Below are 16,280 nucleotides of genomic sequence, written 5' to 3'. Positions count from 1 at the left end.
GACATGATGCTGAGTGAAATAATCCAATCACAAAAGGGCAAATACTGTATGACCTCGCTTACATAAAAAGACAAGAAAAGGCAAATGCGTCAACCAAAGTTTATTGTTATTACTGTTAAGTGCCATCGAGTTGGTTCTGGCTCATTGCAAACCTGTATAGGGTTTCTAAGGAGTGGCTGGTGACTTTGAACTGCTAGTGTTTATCCTACAGTACGCCACTTAACAATGACGGAAACACCACATTGATGAAGGGTATTATTATTGATGAAGAAATTATTACAATTTCTGCCAATAAGTTGTATAGCAGTAAAAAGCCGAACTAACAAAAGTTACGTGATAGAGATATATTTACAACAACAAAAACAAAGGAGTGGCTGCTTATGTACACCAAAACACCTCAGGGGATTTGGTTTCTTAAGGGTCAGGGATTCATGGAACATCCCAGTTAATTGACCTACTAACGTATTTATTTCTGTTCTAAGCCCTAGTTCACCAATAGTGCCTGGACTCTTACAAGCTAGCAATCAGTCTTTCTTCACTTGGAGCAACAGAGAAAGAAGAAGAGTCAGAAGTGCGAAGAGGATAGGGGATGTGTGGCTAATAGCTTCCACGAACAAATGCCTCCTTTGCTCTGAGACCAGAGGAACTGAGTGGTACTTATCTACCATTACTGAACATTCTCATCCCAAGTTCCATAAAAGAACTCTGATCAAAAGAGGAGAAATGCAGAAAAGAATGTCAAATTCTTATGGACTCTAGACTTTCTGGAGCCATGGAGGGCAGATGAATCCCTGAAACTATTGCCCTGAAATAATCTCTAAATCTGAAACCAAAAATACTCCCAGAAGTCATCTTTAAACGGAACAATAATTCAACTGTTGTTGTTGTTATGTGCCGTGGAGTCGGTTCCGACCCATAACGACCCTGCATGTTGTTGTTGTTGTTATGTGCCGTGGAGTCGGTTCCGACCCATAACGACCCTGCATGTTGTTGTTGTTGTTATGTGCCGTGGAGTCGGTTCCAACTCACAGTGACCCTGTCTGGGGTTTCCGAGGCTGTAAATTTTTACAGGAGCAGAAGGCCTCATCTTTCTCCCGTGGAACGGCTGGTAGTTTCGAACTGCTGACTTTGCGCGGCCACTACGCTAGCTAACCTAGTAGAAAAAGTCTGCCCTGAGCAGTATGCTCTTTTCAGAACGATCTGTAGAGGGTCACACTGACCATAGCAACTCTGAAGCCTAGATAGGAGCCTTAGGGGGCAGTTAGTTTATGAGAACAGTGGAGGAACAACTCAGAAAAGGAACTGTAACAAATACACTTGGGATATATGTGTCTCACATGTTGTTGTTGTCTGTTGTTGTTGTTAAGTGCTGTTGAGTCGGTTCCAACCCATAGCGATCCTGTATAGGGTTTCCAAAGAGTAGCTAGTGAGCTTGAACCACCTATCTTGCAGTTCAAACTGACTTTGCAAGTCCAGCTCATCAACCCACAGCGACTCCGTGTGTCGCACATTGTTGTTGTTGTTGTTAAGTGCTGTCGAGTTGGTTCCAACCCATAGTGACCCCATATAGGGTTTCCAAGGAGTGGCTGGTTGAGCTTGAACCACCGACCCTGTAGTTCAAACGGCTTTGCAGTCTGGCGCATTAACCCACAGTACCACGCCAGGACTCCAAATAGTTGTATCAAATTCCATATTACCTTTAAAAAAATGGCTTTTCCTTGATTTCAGCATGCCTTCCATTACTGAAAACACATGGTATTAACAAAAATTTCAAAGCAGACAATAATTCTATCATGAAAGGGTTAAATCAATGTGCTTTCATGAGGTGGTGAAGGCAGTCTGATGGCACAGTGGTTCAGTACTCAAGTGCTAACCAGAAGGTCAGCAGTTCAAACTCACCAGCCACTCCAGGGGAGACAAATGCGGTAATCTGGTTGTGTAAAGAGGACAGCTTTGGAAGCCCTCTGGGCAGTTTGAATCTGCCCTATAATGTGGTTCTGAGTCAGAATCACTAGAGGGTATGGGGTGGTTGTGGGGGGTGAAGCAGTTTATGTCTTGTTATTGTGAAGTGCCATTAAGTCGTGTCTGACTCATAGAGACCAGTTTACGTTTGTTGTTGTTAAGTGCCATCGAGTCGATTCTGACCCATAGCGACCCTGTGTAGGGTTTCCAAGGAGCAGCTGGTGAGCTTGAACCACTGATCTTGCAGTTCAAATGGCTTTGCAGTCAGGCGCATTAGCCCACAGCACCACACCAGGATTCTAGTTTATGTCTAGGTTTGTGCATATCTGTGAAAGCTCTAAAACTGAGGACAATGATCACAGTTTCTATTAGATCCTCAACGGTGACCAGCCTCTGGTTTATACTGTTGTGTTGTTAAGTGCCGTCAACCCAGCTGTATGGAGCAGCTGATGAGTTTGAACCACCGACCTTGCAGTTTAAATGGCTTTGCAGTCTGGCGTATTAATGCACAGCACCACACCAGGACTCCCTGATTTATATTAGGGTTTCAAAATGGATGGCTGTGGGACTGGACCGAAATGGCTTCTAGGGTCCCTCCCATGCCTTTAGGTTCCTAAGGGAATCCTGGTGTAGCACTGCACTGCTAACCACAAGGTCAATGGTTCAAACCCTCCAGTTGCTCCTTGAAAACCCTATACAGGGTCGCTATGACTTGGAACCAATTTGACAGCACTTACCAACAATGACAAAGGTTCTCTGAGCATGTGTTGTTGTGTGAACTCACTTAGAGAGCAACCAGGGAACATTCATGAAGTCACTGAGAACCCAAGGCCATAAAGGAGACTCAGACCAGATCTCTTCACTATACCATTTTACCTGGGACTAGCCCTAAACACTCCAAACTCCAAAGTTATCTATTCAATTCTTAGAGCACATGAGGTCGTTTCAAAACAATCAGGCAACTGGGACGATGCACAAATCCTTTTAAAGCCTTCATTCAGTAAGCCAAAATTCTTCTGACTCTACAAAAACTTTAAAAGGTGATGCCCTCTGCAGGCCGATATGTGAGTTCTAGACACATGATTTCCACCTACATTCTTTTATGGAATGCACTCAAGACTCAGTTTGGAAGTATGATTTCAGCGTCCACCAAGCAGATAAATACAGCCGGTCCTAGTAAATGCGTTAGACATTCTGGCCAGTTCCACTCTGAAACTACAGAGCCATCGAGAAGCTGCACAATGTGGCTTTTGTTCAAGTGGCAATTAGCAGAAATTATAGAACAGAGGCGGTTTCATTGTGCAAAGGATTCATCCAAAGTAGACACAGACCCAGCTTTCATTAGACCAGCCAAAAGCTGGAGAACCCTCTTTTTAAAAATTACACAAGCTTTCAGCCTATTTGTCCCAGTTATAACAACGCTGAGCAGCTTACTTCCTCTAGCTTGCCTATGTACCTGGAAGCTGAGCTTTTGGGTGGGAGGGACAATCATGCTAAGCATCGGGTCTTTGATTGACAAATGTATTCAAGAGGAAATTGCTGGTGTGGTTTTATATTGTATTTTTTTTTAAATGAAGAAGCTAAATTGCACACTGTCTTGTAGCTTCTGCGCCAGTCATAAGAGTATCTCTGACTATTTTATCTTATTTTACAGCAGACATTGGAATAGGAGTTCCATTTTGGGCATATTATTAGGAAGGACTAGCCCCTGGAGAAGAACATCGAGCTTGGTAAAGGGGAGGGTCCGCAAAAAAGAGGAAGACCCCCAATAAGATGGATTGGCAGAGTGGCAGCAACAATGGACTTAAACGTAGCAATGATTGTGAGCTTGACCCAGGACTGGGCAGTGCTTCCCCGTGTTGTTCGTTAGGGTCGCTATGAGTCGGTATCGACCCAATGGCACCTAACAACAGCAAAGCAGGAGAGAGGAAGAGGATGTGAGGGAGGGTCCCCCTGTGTCTTAGGAGGACCTTAAGAGTGAGAGCTGCTTCCCAGCTATCCAAACAGGGCTGTGAAAATCCCACCAACCTGGGTGTGAGGAACTTTAGCCCAAGAGCCTTCCCCCATCTGCACTTCCCAGAGTGACCAGAGCAAGAGCATTCCCATACTTAGGACACAGTCCTATCTCTGGGCTCTAGACGCAGGGTAGGAGCAACAGTAGAATTAAGGCTAGCAGGACCTGGTCTACGAACTATCTGGGAGTACAGTGATCATCAGAGGAAGAACTTGATGTGTAAAGGACACCTTTGGGGTGGAAATGTCAGAATTCACTGGACAAAAGAATTATCAAGATCCTGAGGTCCCTTGCAGCTTAAACACCAGAGGATGGGTAGGCGGTCCTAATAGGCTAGGTTTTTGGAGAAGGAGATCATGCTTAGTTAAGGAGAGGATCTGCAAAAAAAAGAGGAAGACCCTCAATGAGATGGATTGACACAGTAGATGCAAAACCGGGCTCAAGCAATGAAGCAATTGTGAGGAAGTCGCAGGCCTGGGCGGTCTTTCGTTTGCTTCTATACAGGGTTTCCACGAGTCAGAACTGACTCAACAGTGCCTAACAGCAAACAGCTTTGTCTCAAGGTGATACCTTAGAGAATTCTCTCTTGTGATAGTAGTCCACAATTAAAATTAATAAAAACTTAAAGTCAAAAGGTAACTCTTAAAAGCATGACAATTCTCACAGTGCCTGTACCAGGTAGTGGTGGCTGCGTGTCGTGGGGTTGATTCCAATTCACAGTGAGCGAGACACTGTATCAGGTTTCCAAGGCTATAAATCTTTACGGGAGCAGAAAGCCCCATCTTTCTCCTGCAGAGTGGCTGGGTAGATTTGAACTGCTGGCCTTTAGGCTAGCAGCCCAGCTGGTAATCCACTACGCTACCAGGGCCCCAATGCACCAGGAAGAGCGCTGGATGTTCTCACAGCAAGTTGCCTTGATTTCAACTGGTTTCAGTAGTTGACTGGAGTGGTAATGGTTTTGAGTTTGGGAACCAAACCGACCTGAGTTTGAAACTTGCCCTCACTACTTAGTTAGCTATGTGAGGCCTTGGGTAAACTGCTTGAGCCCCTGAACCTTAATGTCCTCACCTGAAAAAAAATGGCTATAATGATGTGGACCTCACAGAAGTGTTTGGTGGCTGGGGGTAGGGGGGATAAGGGTCATCAAGTCAGTTACCACTCTAAGTGACATTGTATAGACTATTGTTGTTAAGTGCTGTGGAGTTGGTTCCGACTCATAGCAACCCTTTATAGGGTTTCTGAGGAGCAGCTGGTGGATTTGAACCACTAACTTGTGGTTAGTAGTCCAATACTTACCCTACAGCACCACACTAGGACTGGAAATTGTTACAGTGTTGTTGTTAAGTGCCTTCTAGTCGGTTCTGACTCATAGCAACCCTGTAGAGGATTTCCAAGGAAATCCTGTAGAGGATTTGAAATACTTGACCTTGTAATTAGCAGTCCAGTGCTTATCCTACAGCACCACACCTGGACTCGTTATAGAGTGCAGTGAGAAATAAGATGTTCCTTATGTTGTATTTAGCAAACCTGGTCTACAACATCAGTCAGATTTCTTTGAAACCCATCTGGTCATTTTTAGGGATTCAACTCTAATCCCTTGGAGTCTTCAGATTACAAGACCATCATGACTTCCAATGGAGGATTAACCCTCATGGAGAAGCCCAGTCTGATCTTCATATTTCAAAGCAAGGGATTAAACTCTCATAATCACACAGACAATAATGTCCCCAGGTAACACTGCAAACTCAACACCCCATTCCCAAATCTCAAGGCAACTGTGCCTCTTTTCTCTCCCTGCCAGGAACCCAAACCTCCTCTCCTCTCAGCCTGGGAGCTCATTCTGAGCAAGCCCTGCCCCATTCCCCCTCGTTCCTTCATGTCTGGCCTCCAGCCACCTAAGGAGTCCATCCATATGTTAGACATCCCTGATCACCTAGTTCAACTCCCCTTTCCAAGGAGGAGGGAAATGAGGAGCTCAACCTTCCCTACCTATGGCCATCTTCCTTCAGCCTGAAAGTGGAGAGCACCTCCCAGGTAGCAGGGCCAACTCTATAAAGGCCTTGCGTGCTGGATAATACCACACTCTCCAGGAGAAACATCAGGGGCTGACGTAGGATTTGAAAGTAGGTGTTGGCCCCGTGGCCTCTGTTCCAGGCTTTTATGCCCTCCTCAGAGTGGAACACTGTGTTTTCTTTGCACCGCCTGAGTCCTCAGAAATAAAGCGATCCATCCCAGAAGACTTAACTGCAAAACATTAAATCTTCAGGCAAACACATGCAAATGTATCACACATGACCTGCGGTTAAAGACGTAACGTTTACACAGCAGCAGAGACATGTGAGCACACTGTTTGCCTGTTGTAATCCACAGGGAAGATCAGGGTCGTGACAATGCTCTACCTTAAAGCAGAGGGCGCACTCTGGGAAAGCGTTTGCCAGACCTGATTCACGCACCTCAACAGACTTTTGAAATAGGAAATACACCAAAGGCTGACCCCTTCCTGTCGCTGCTCATCTAGGCTGGAGCACTTGACCACAGCTCTTCATTTCTAAGGAGCTGGGGAATAGAGAGGGGTCCTGGTTATGTCATGGATTCAGCAATGGACTGCTAACAGCAAGGTCAGCAGTTTGAACCCCTGGTAAAGATTCATCTACTCAGGAGTAGATCTACTCTGCTCAATAGGGTTGCTATAAGTCAGAATTGATTCTTAGGCAGCGGATTTGCAGCTAGAGGTATCAAACTCAGAAAGACCACTTGAATTTTGCACTTTGGGTGACCAAGCTGGAGATAGTCCTCAGGCGCAAGAGCCAGAGTCTTTGGTCTTAACACCAGCTTTGCTGCTTGATGAGTAGGAGGCCTAGGAAGTCACTTAAAACCTCACGGAACTTTGGTTTTTTCATCCCTAAAACATGGGTATGATCACTGTATTTCTCTTCCCTGACGCTCTCAACCAACATCCCTTCTCCCAGAGGAGAGACAAAGAAAGAAAGTTAACGTTCTATGAGTTCCTGACAGGGCTGCTACTGTAATTGTTGGAGCCTGGAGACAACAGCACCTAGAACAGTGCAGAGTAAGGGTATCGAGTAAGCCCTGGTACAAAGTTACCTCCAGTGGTACGGGCTCCCTGGTGACTGTTAAACAGTGTGTGGCCCTTAGCCTCATAGTCACAAGTCCACAGTGGGTGAGGGGAGCGCAGGCTGGGAGGGGTACCATTTACATAACCGCCCAAGAGCAGTTACGTCTAGTTTCAGGCTTGCTTCAGCTTGAGAAAATTCTCGCCTTTTGTGTAGAGGTACATTACGGATTCAGACGCGACTCTCCCCTAAACAGATTGCAAACGTTTCCTCAACAGAGAAGAGGATATACTATAAAATGTAATGTTTCCTTTCGGGTTTGGGGATTTTCTTTCTTATAGTCAATCATCTTCTTAAGTACTCAGCAAACAAAGCTAATGCATCTCTCTCACTCTCTTTTTCTTTCCCTAAATCATGACCCAGTAAATTCCTCTACAGATGGAAAAAGTTTAGGTTTTTAAATTAAGAGGATCATAATGGCCTGCTGTTCATTGTTTTGTTGGGTTTGGGACCTGGAAGGGGTCTCAGGGACCACCTCAATCAATGCCTTGCCTTTCAGATCAGAAGAACTAAGGTTCAGAAGCTGAAGTGACTTGCCCAAGACCACACAGCAGGTCAGGGATGGAGCTGAGATCAACTCTGGGTCTCCCAACCCACAGGCAACTGTATTTCAATCCCTACTGTGCTTCCAGAAAAAAGAACCATGAGAATGAGGCGAAAAGCAGATTTCTTTTTGAATGTTAGTTTGTCATTGTTGTTAAGTACCATGGAGTCAGTTCCGTCTCATAGTGACCCTATACAGGGTTTTCGAGGCTGTAAATCTTTACAGGAGCAGAACGCCTTATCTTTCTCCCACGGAACTGCTGGTAGTTTTGAACTGCTGACCTTGAGGTTGTCAGTCCAATTTGTAACCACTAGTTTAGCTAGACCTAAAATGGTCTAACTGGACTTTTACCAAATGGTGAGGGAATGTTTGCAGTGATCTGACTCAATAAATGGTCCGTATATCAAACTAAAATTACTTCAGGAGGAGGTGTAGGAAGACAACCCAAATCCTCTAACCACTGAAACACTGAAACAAAACCTTAGGTGATACCACCCAAGCCAGGACGTAAGACGTAGTAAAAAAACCTTTGCCAAAACTTATAACGTCATTTACGGGCCATACAAAATTATCAACTTAAAAATTAGCCTGCTACTATTTGGTCATTTAATTAACTCCCCTAATGTGATGGCAAGATTGGCAGTTCAAACTCACCAGCTGCTCCTTGGAAACCCTACACAGGGTCACTATGGGTCGGCACCGACTCAACGACACTTAACAACAACAACAATGTGATGGAGTCATGGTGGGGTGCTGTGTGCTAATGCGCTGGACTGCAAAGCTGTTCAAACCACAAGATCGGCAGTTCAAACTCACTAGCTGCTCCTCGGAAACCCTATACAGGGTCGTTATGGGTTAGAATTGACTCAATGACACTTAACAACAACAAATGTGATGGTTGATGTGGTGCACTATAGGATAAGCATTGGACTTCAAGGTCAGTTTTTAACCACAAGGTTGGTGGTTTGAATTCATCAGTCACTCCTAGGAAAACCTATAAAGGTCACTATGAGTTTGAGGAATAAGGTGCGCTGGACCCAAGCCAGGGTGTTTTCAATAACCTCATATGCATGTGAAAGTTGGGCAGTGAATAAGGAAGACTGTAGAAGAATTGATGCTTTTGAGTTATGGTGTTGAAGGAGAATATTGAAAGTGCCATGGACTGACAAAAGAACAAATTGATCTGTGTTGGAAGAAATACAGACAGAGTGCTCCTTGGAAGCCAGGATGGCCAGACTTCATCTGTTATATTGTCAGGAAGGAGTTCCTGGAGAAAGATATCATGTTTGGTAAAGTGGAGGGTCAAAGAAAAAGAGGAAGACCCCCCAAAAGATTGATTGGCACAGTAGCAGCATCAATGGGCTCAAACATAGCAACGATTGTGAGGTTGGCCCAGGACTAGGTAGTGTTTCGTTCTGTTGTGCATAGGATCTCTATGAGTCAGTACCAACTCTATGGCACCTAACAACAACAACAAAAGAATCCTTTAACAAACTTACACTTGAGCTTTCGCCCTCAAATCAATGAAAAATAATTTATCACCTACCTGTTATGTATAACGAGAGCCAAAATATGACCTTGAATATATCCCACCTAAATTTAGAGATCATCTGCAGAATAGATTTGATACATTAAACACTAAAAACCAGGAGAGTTGTGGGATGACATCAAAAACATCATACAAGAAGAAAGCAAAAAGTCATTAAGAAGACAAGAAAGAAGGAAAAGATCAAAATGGATATCAGAAGAGACATTGAAACTTGCTCTCCAGTGTAGAACTGCTAAAATAAAAGGAAGAAATGAGGAGGTACAAGAGCTGAACAGAAAATTTCCAAGGTCAGCTTGAAAAGACAAAGTCAAATATTACAACAAAATGTGCAAAGATCTGGAGTCAGAAAACCAAAAGGGAAGAACATGCTCAGCATTTCTCAAGCTGGGGGAGCTGAAGAAAAAATTCAAGCCCAACTTTAATTTTTGAAGAATTCTCTGGGCAAATTATTGAATGATGCAGAAAGCATCAAAAGAAGATGGAAGGAATACACAGAGTCACTGTACAAAAAGGAAATGGTTGATGTCCAACCTTTTCAAGAGGTAGCATATGACCAAGAGCCAACGATACTGAAGTAAGAAGTCCAAGGTGCATGGAAGGAATTGGCAAAGAAAAAAAGCACTGGGGACTGATGGAATAAAAATTGAAATCTTTCAAGAAAGTGAGGTGGCACAGGAGGCACTCACTCATCTATGCCAAGAAATTTGGAAGACAACTATCTGGCCCACTGATTGGAAGAGATCTGTATTTGTGCCCATTCCAAAGAGAGGTGACCCAATGGAATGCGGAAACCATTGGACATATCTTTGATATCCCATGAGAGTAAAGTTTTACTAAAGGTAATACAGATATGGCTACAGTCATACATTGACAGAGAACTTCCAGAGGTTCAAGCTGGATTCAGAAGAGGACGTGGAATGAGGGCTATCATTGCTCACATCTGATGGACCTTGGCTGAAAGCAGAGACTGCCAGAAAGATGTTACCTGTGCTCTATTGACTACCCAAAGACTTTCGATTGCATGGATCATGACAAGCTACAGACAACATTGTGAAGTATGAAAATTCCAGAACACTTAATTGTGCTCATGAAGAATCTGTACCTGGAACAAGAGGCAGTTGTTCGAACAGAGCATGGGAACACTGAATGGTTTAAAATTAAGAAAGGTGTGCAACAGTGTTGTATTCTTTCACCATACTTATTCAACCTGTATGCTGAGCAAATAATACGAGAAGCTGAGTTCTATGAAGAAAAATGTGGCATCAGTATTGCAGGAAGACTCATTAGCAACCTGTGCTATGCAAATGACACAACCTTGTTTGCTGGAAGTGAAAAGGACTTAAAATACTTACTGATGAAGATCAAAGACTATGATGGATATTCAGTATGGATATTGCACCTCAACGTAAAGAAACCAAAAATTCTCACAATTGGACCAATAAATAAGCTCATGAAAAATGGATAAGAGATTGACGTTGTCCAATGTTTCATTTTCCTTGGATCCATTATCAACACTCATGGAAGAAGCATCAGTCAATAAATTAAACAACATATTGCATTAGGTATAGTGACCCTGTGTGGGTTTACAAAGAGCAACTGGTAGGTTTGAACCACCGACCTTGCAGTTGGCAGTCCAGTGCGAATCCTACGGCACCACATTTGTTGTTGTTGTTAAACGCCATTGAGTTGGTTCCAACTCATAGCAACCTTGCATAGGGTTTTCGAGAAGCAGCTGATGGGTTTGAACTGCTGACCTTGTGGTTCCCAGTCCAGTGCTGATCCTACAGCTCCACACCAGGAGCCTACGGCACCACAATGTTGTTGCTGTTGTTATGTGCCGTGGAGTCAGTTCCAACTCATAGCGACCCTGTACAGGGTTTCTGAGGCTGTAAATGTTTATGGGAGCAGAAAGCCTCATCGTTCTCCCACGGAACAGCTGGCAGTTTCGAACTGCTGACCTTGCGGTTCACAGCCCAATTCGTAACCACTACGCTACCAGAGCTCCTTACGGCACCACATTAGTTGCTATTTGTTGAGCTCTGTACCTGACTCTATGATAAAATGGTTTCTTTTATGCTTCACCTAATCTCACTCCTGGAGTCCTGGTGTGATGCTGTAGGATAAGCACTGGATTACAAGGTCAGTTCTAACCACAAGGTCAGCGGTTCAAACCCATCAGCTGCTCCTCAGAAACCCTATAGAGAGTTAGTATGACTTGGAACCGACTAGGCGGTACTTAACAACAATCTCACTCCAGCTTTGTTGGGTTGAGAGGTGAAACGAAGAAGTTTCATACTTTGTCCAAGCTCACATACTACAGCTGAGTGTCACCAGATTCCAAATTAAGTTTGTATGACTCCAAAGCTTTGCTCTAGACCAGAGGTATGAAACCTATGGCCCACAATCCACATCCACGCCTGTTCGTGTACAGACTGTCTACGGCTGCTCTTAACTACAAAGGCAGAGTGAACTTGTAACCTGGAACGATGAGCCACAAAGCCTAAAATATTTATTCTGGCTCTTGCCAGAAAAACTTATTGGCCCCTACTCTCAGGGTGAGTCGCTGTCTCTTGGTGACAAAAGCAGAAAGAAATGGCATTGAGTCCAACTTTCTGTAACTACATCTGACCTCATCTAATCCCCACCTCACTATGCCTCCCCATTCACAAATGACAAAACGGAGGGCAATAATTTGAAGTCCTTGTCCATGTTCCCCATTCCTGAGCAGGAGAGCCTGAATTCAGGATGTCGGTGTTGTTGTTGGGTACTGGTGAATTGGTTCTGACCACAGTAGTTCTCTGCACAATAGAACAAAATACTGCTCGGTCCTATGCGCTGTCCTCACAATTGGTAACGTTTGAGCCCGTTGTTGCTGCTACTGTACCATCCATCTCATTAGGAGTCTTCCTCTTTTTCACTGACCCTCCACTTTTCCAGCCATGATGTCCTCTTCCAAGGATTAATCCCTCTTCACAACATGTCCAAAGTACGAGAACCAAAGTCTCACCATCCTGGTTTCTAAGGAGTATTCTGGCTGTACTTCTTTCAAGACAGATTGATTTGTTCTTCCAGCAGTCCATGGCACGTTAGTGATTACTAATTAGCCTGCTAACCTCCAAGTTGGCAGTTCAAAGCTACCAGCTGTTCCACAGGAGAAAGATGAGGCTTTCTGCTCCCGTAAAGACTTGCAGCTTCGGAAACCCTGTGCAGGGTCACTATGAGTCAGAACCAACTTCATGGTACTTAATAACAACAACACCATAATTCAGTTTGGATTCAGGATGCTGTTGTTATTGTTAAGTGCTGTCGAGTCAGTTCTGACTCATAGGCACCCTGTATAGGGTTTCCAAGGCTTTAAATCTTCAAAGGAGCAGAAAGCCTCATCTTTCTCCTATGGAGCTGCTGGCAGGCTTGAACCACGGACCTTGTGGCTCACAGTCCAGTGATTATCAATCAGGATAAAGGCCAGCAGAACAAACTCTGAAACCACCAAGACCTAGGGAGGAGGCCAGAGGTGTGTGTGTTTGGCACTTCTTGTCTATCTTAATGTGTTCACTACCGATCTACAAGGCAGGGCAGACACACGACTCTCCACCTTGTTGATGAATTGTTCCTAAAAGAATACCACAATTCACAAATGATGATTTTGATTAAAATCTTCAAGATGATTTCCTATTTCCAAAATACTGACAAAACAGCTTTTTTATCTATGTAGACAGAAAAGTAAGCAAGGATTATTTAAATCAAGATTATGTACAACACGTATCCTAATTACTACACAATTACCTTGCTAAAAAGTGGGGATTCATAAATGTTGTTTTCGGCTGGCAGTCAAATCCAAATTAATAGCATTCTAAGCTGATCTGGAGCAACAGATAAAATGAAATTAATGTGACTTGGAGCCAGCTCTGTTTGTAAGCAAAGGCCAGCTACGAAGAGAAAAGAAACATTTTAAGATGCAAAATTATGCTTCTTCACACAAGCCAAACATGGATTTTTAATTAAAGCACCAATATTTTTTTTTTTTTCTTTTTTCAGCTATTCATTTTGGGCATTAGTTAGCTGTGTCAGGGCTAACCTGGGATTCTGAGGACAGCTGAAGGGTAGAAAACAATAGAGTTGGATTTTCCTTAGAAAATGTTCAACCAAAAAAGCAATCCCAGATAGGATTTCGAGCTCTAGCTTTCAAAAAACTCCTCTCGTAAGCCAAGATAGAAAAACACCTAGTAGGAAAGGAGGAAGAACCTAATACTTCTATTTTGAAATGAGTTGCCTGCCTTCTGGCCATGTGTCTGGAACTTGCATGTGGATAGATCTGAGGTAGGACAAGCACCCATTGAGCATCCATCCATGTGCCTACTTTTTTTTATCTCCAAGACCATCCACATCCTGGTGTAAGCTAAGAGGCAAGAAGGACCTCAAGACCCTATGATGCAAAGACTCGCACCCATAAAGGCCCCTAAAGACCCTAAAAGCTATTTCTGCCCTGCATCTGGTAAGGATGTTGGGAGAGACTTCTACAGACCAGGCTAATAGGGAACCGGAATACTGTAAGAAGACCCAGGGGAAAGGACTTTGGACTCCCAGAAGAGTTAAAAAGGAAGTCATGCAGACTCAGCTATTGGAGAGAAGGTCCAAATGCTAAAGCATTTTTTAAAGGATAGTTCAGACTTCCGGCAAGATGGCGGACTACACAGACACACTACATGGACCCTCTACAACAAAGATAAGTGAATCCAAATGAAACAGACACAGATGAAAATCCTAGAACTCTGAATTTCAGAAGAAAAATTAAATAAGTAGACTGAGGGCTTGCTGGGAGGAGAAGTTGAGAAGGGATGGTGAGAGAGGGAGACTGACCCGGGAATGGCCAGCCAGATGTGACACAACCATCTTGGGAGCAATTTTGGCAACAGAAGATGGCCTGGAAGAGCAGATTCACATGTGGGACGGGAAAGGTGAGATTCATTCTTTTTCCTCATGCTCCTCTGGTAACCAGAGGTGTGGCCAGCTCCCACCTTCATCCCCACCCCCAAGTGCAGACCCTGATCTCTGGGAGTTGGGAGCCATGTGGTTGGGAGTCACACCAGTGACTAAATTCAGGCAGGCGCGACCCCAGACTTACAGAATTCTTGGACTCACCAGATCAGCACTGAATCAGTCACCCTGCCCCCATCTGTCCAGTGGTCCTAACAGACACTGAAACCAACTCCATCAAGGGCCTCCACGAACTACTCCCCAGTTGAGTGCCCTGAGCATAGATAACACTGAGGTCAACAGGAAGTTCATCTCAGGCCAGGAACTCAACTGTCACATCCCTCCCACACAACCTCATGAGCTCCTTGGCTTGTTGAAGCACCCCAAAGTTTTCTCCTATCCAGGTTCAATAGTTTATGGGTTTTTCTTTTCCTTGTTTCATTGTTTTTGGTTGTTTACCTGCCAGCTGCTCCTCAGAAACCTTATACAGGGTCACTACGAGTCAGAACAGACTTGACAGCACTTAACAACAACATTCTGTCTCCACCTTCTTCCTCTCATTCCATTCTCTGGAGTTTTATCGTTTCTATCTTCATTGTTGTTTTTCCTTCTTCTTTAGTTTCTCATTTCCTCACTTCTTTTTGCCCCCTTTTGATCTTTCTTTACTGTTTTCTACTCTCTTTCTCTTTTCGTCTTCCCTCTCCCTGATTTTCCTAAGTGTTTTGTGTTTTCAGTTTCTTCCTTTTATTACTTCTCTTACTTTTCTCTCCTATAGCTACATTTTCCTCTCTTTCTGGTGTCTTTTTAAATTAATCTTGAGTGGGTTTTTTAAAATTCTTTTATTTTCTCCCTTATTTTTCTCTTCTATAGCTCCATTTCCCCATCCCTCTTTTGTCTTTATAGTTATTATAGTATTCAACCTTCAGTTGAAATGCTCAACACACCCTCTGCTGTTTATCTCTTTAATATTTCCTCTTTTCATTGTTGGCTGCTTGTTTGTTTATTCTATTTTGTTTTCTTGGGTGGGAGGTGTCTCTTTCCCATACAAAAAGAGACAGAAACCATGCTCATACAGCCCAGCCACAACTGTACCCTCTGGAGCTCCATCCACTGGGCAAGAGCCAATTCTAGTCCCTATACCTACTGATCAACAATAGACAGCAGCCAGCACCAGCCAAACCTACCGTAAACTGAGATGAATGACCAGTGAACAAAAACCATGCATACACTTCCATTCTCTAACAACACCCACAGAAGACAGTTTGTGAGACCTTAAGAACACATCAACATATAATCATCAATTAAATACGAATACAATTCCATGATTCCCTGGAGATGATAAACAATTCTAGCTCACATGAAGAAACAGAGAGAATGGTTCAAACAAATGACCAAGATGCAGAGCCAGAAAATGTTTCTGAGGAAGAAAAAGTATGGAACGTACTGAAAAATAATTCAAATGAATGATATTAATTCATTTATTAAAGGATTGATGTACCCTAAAGGATTGATGGAAAGATTGAGGAAAGCAAGACACAGAAAAAATCTTTAAAATAATTTAGAAAAACACAACAAGAACAAATAGACAAAATAAATACAAATTTTAAAACAATACAAAGCCTGCAATTAGAAATCCAAAAGATTAATTCTGAGATCTCAGAAATGGACAACACATTGATGGGCAAAGGAATAAATGTGAAGCAATGGCAGCCTGAATTCATGCGCTTGAAGAGAAATCTCTCCATATTAGTATGCTAGACTCACAATCAGAAAAACAAAAAAGAAAACCTCAGAGTTATGTGGGACACCATGAAGAAGAACAACATGCGGATAATCAGAATTCCAGAAAAGGAAGAGCTACTTAAAAGCAAGAGAAAATTGTCAAAGAGTTGTTGGGTAAAAAAAATCCTTAACATCATGAAAGATGAAAAGATAAGCACACAAGAAGTTGAACAAACCCCAACCAGGACAGATCTCAAAAGAAAATCATCTGGGAACAACAGGGTTCTGGGATACAGAGATCGAGCCATGGTTGGAATGTGGAAAAGGGGGGAATAATATTAAGATGCTTGGCTGTCTTTTGAATCTTGGTTTTCCTTG

The sequence above is a fragment of the Chrysochloris asiatica genome, unplaced genomic scaffold, assembly GCF_000296735.1.
Source record: "Chrysochloris asiatica unplaced genomic scaffold, ChrAsi1.0 scaffold00105, whole genome shotgun sequence".
Taxonomy (NCBI): Eukaryota; Metazoa; Chordata; class Mammalia; order Afrosoricida; family Chrysochloridae; genus Chrysochloris; species Chrysochloris asiatica.
Note: the sequence above shows the minus strand (reverse complement) of the source record.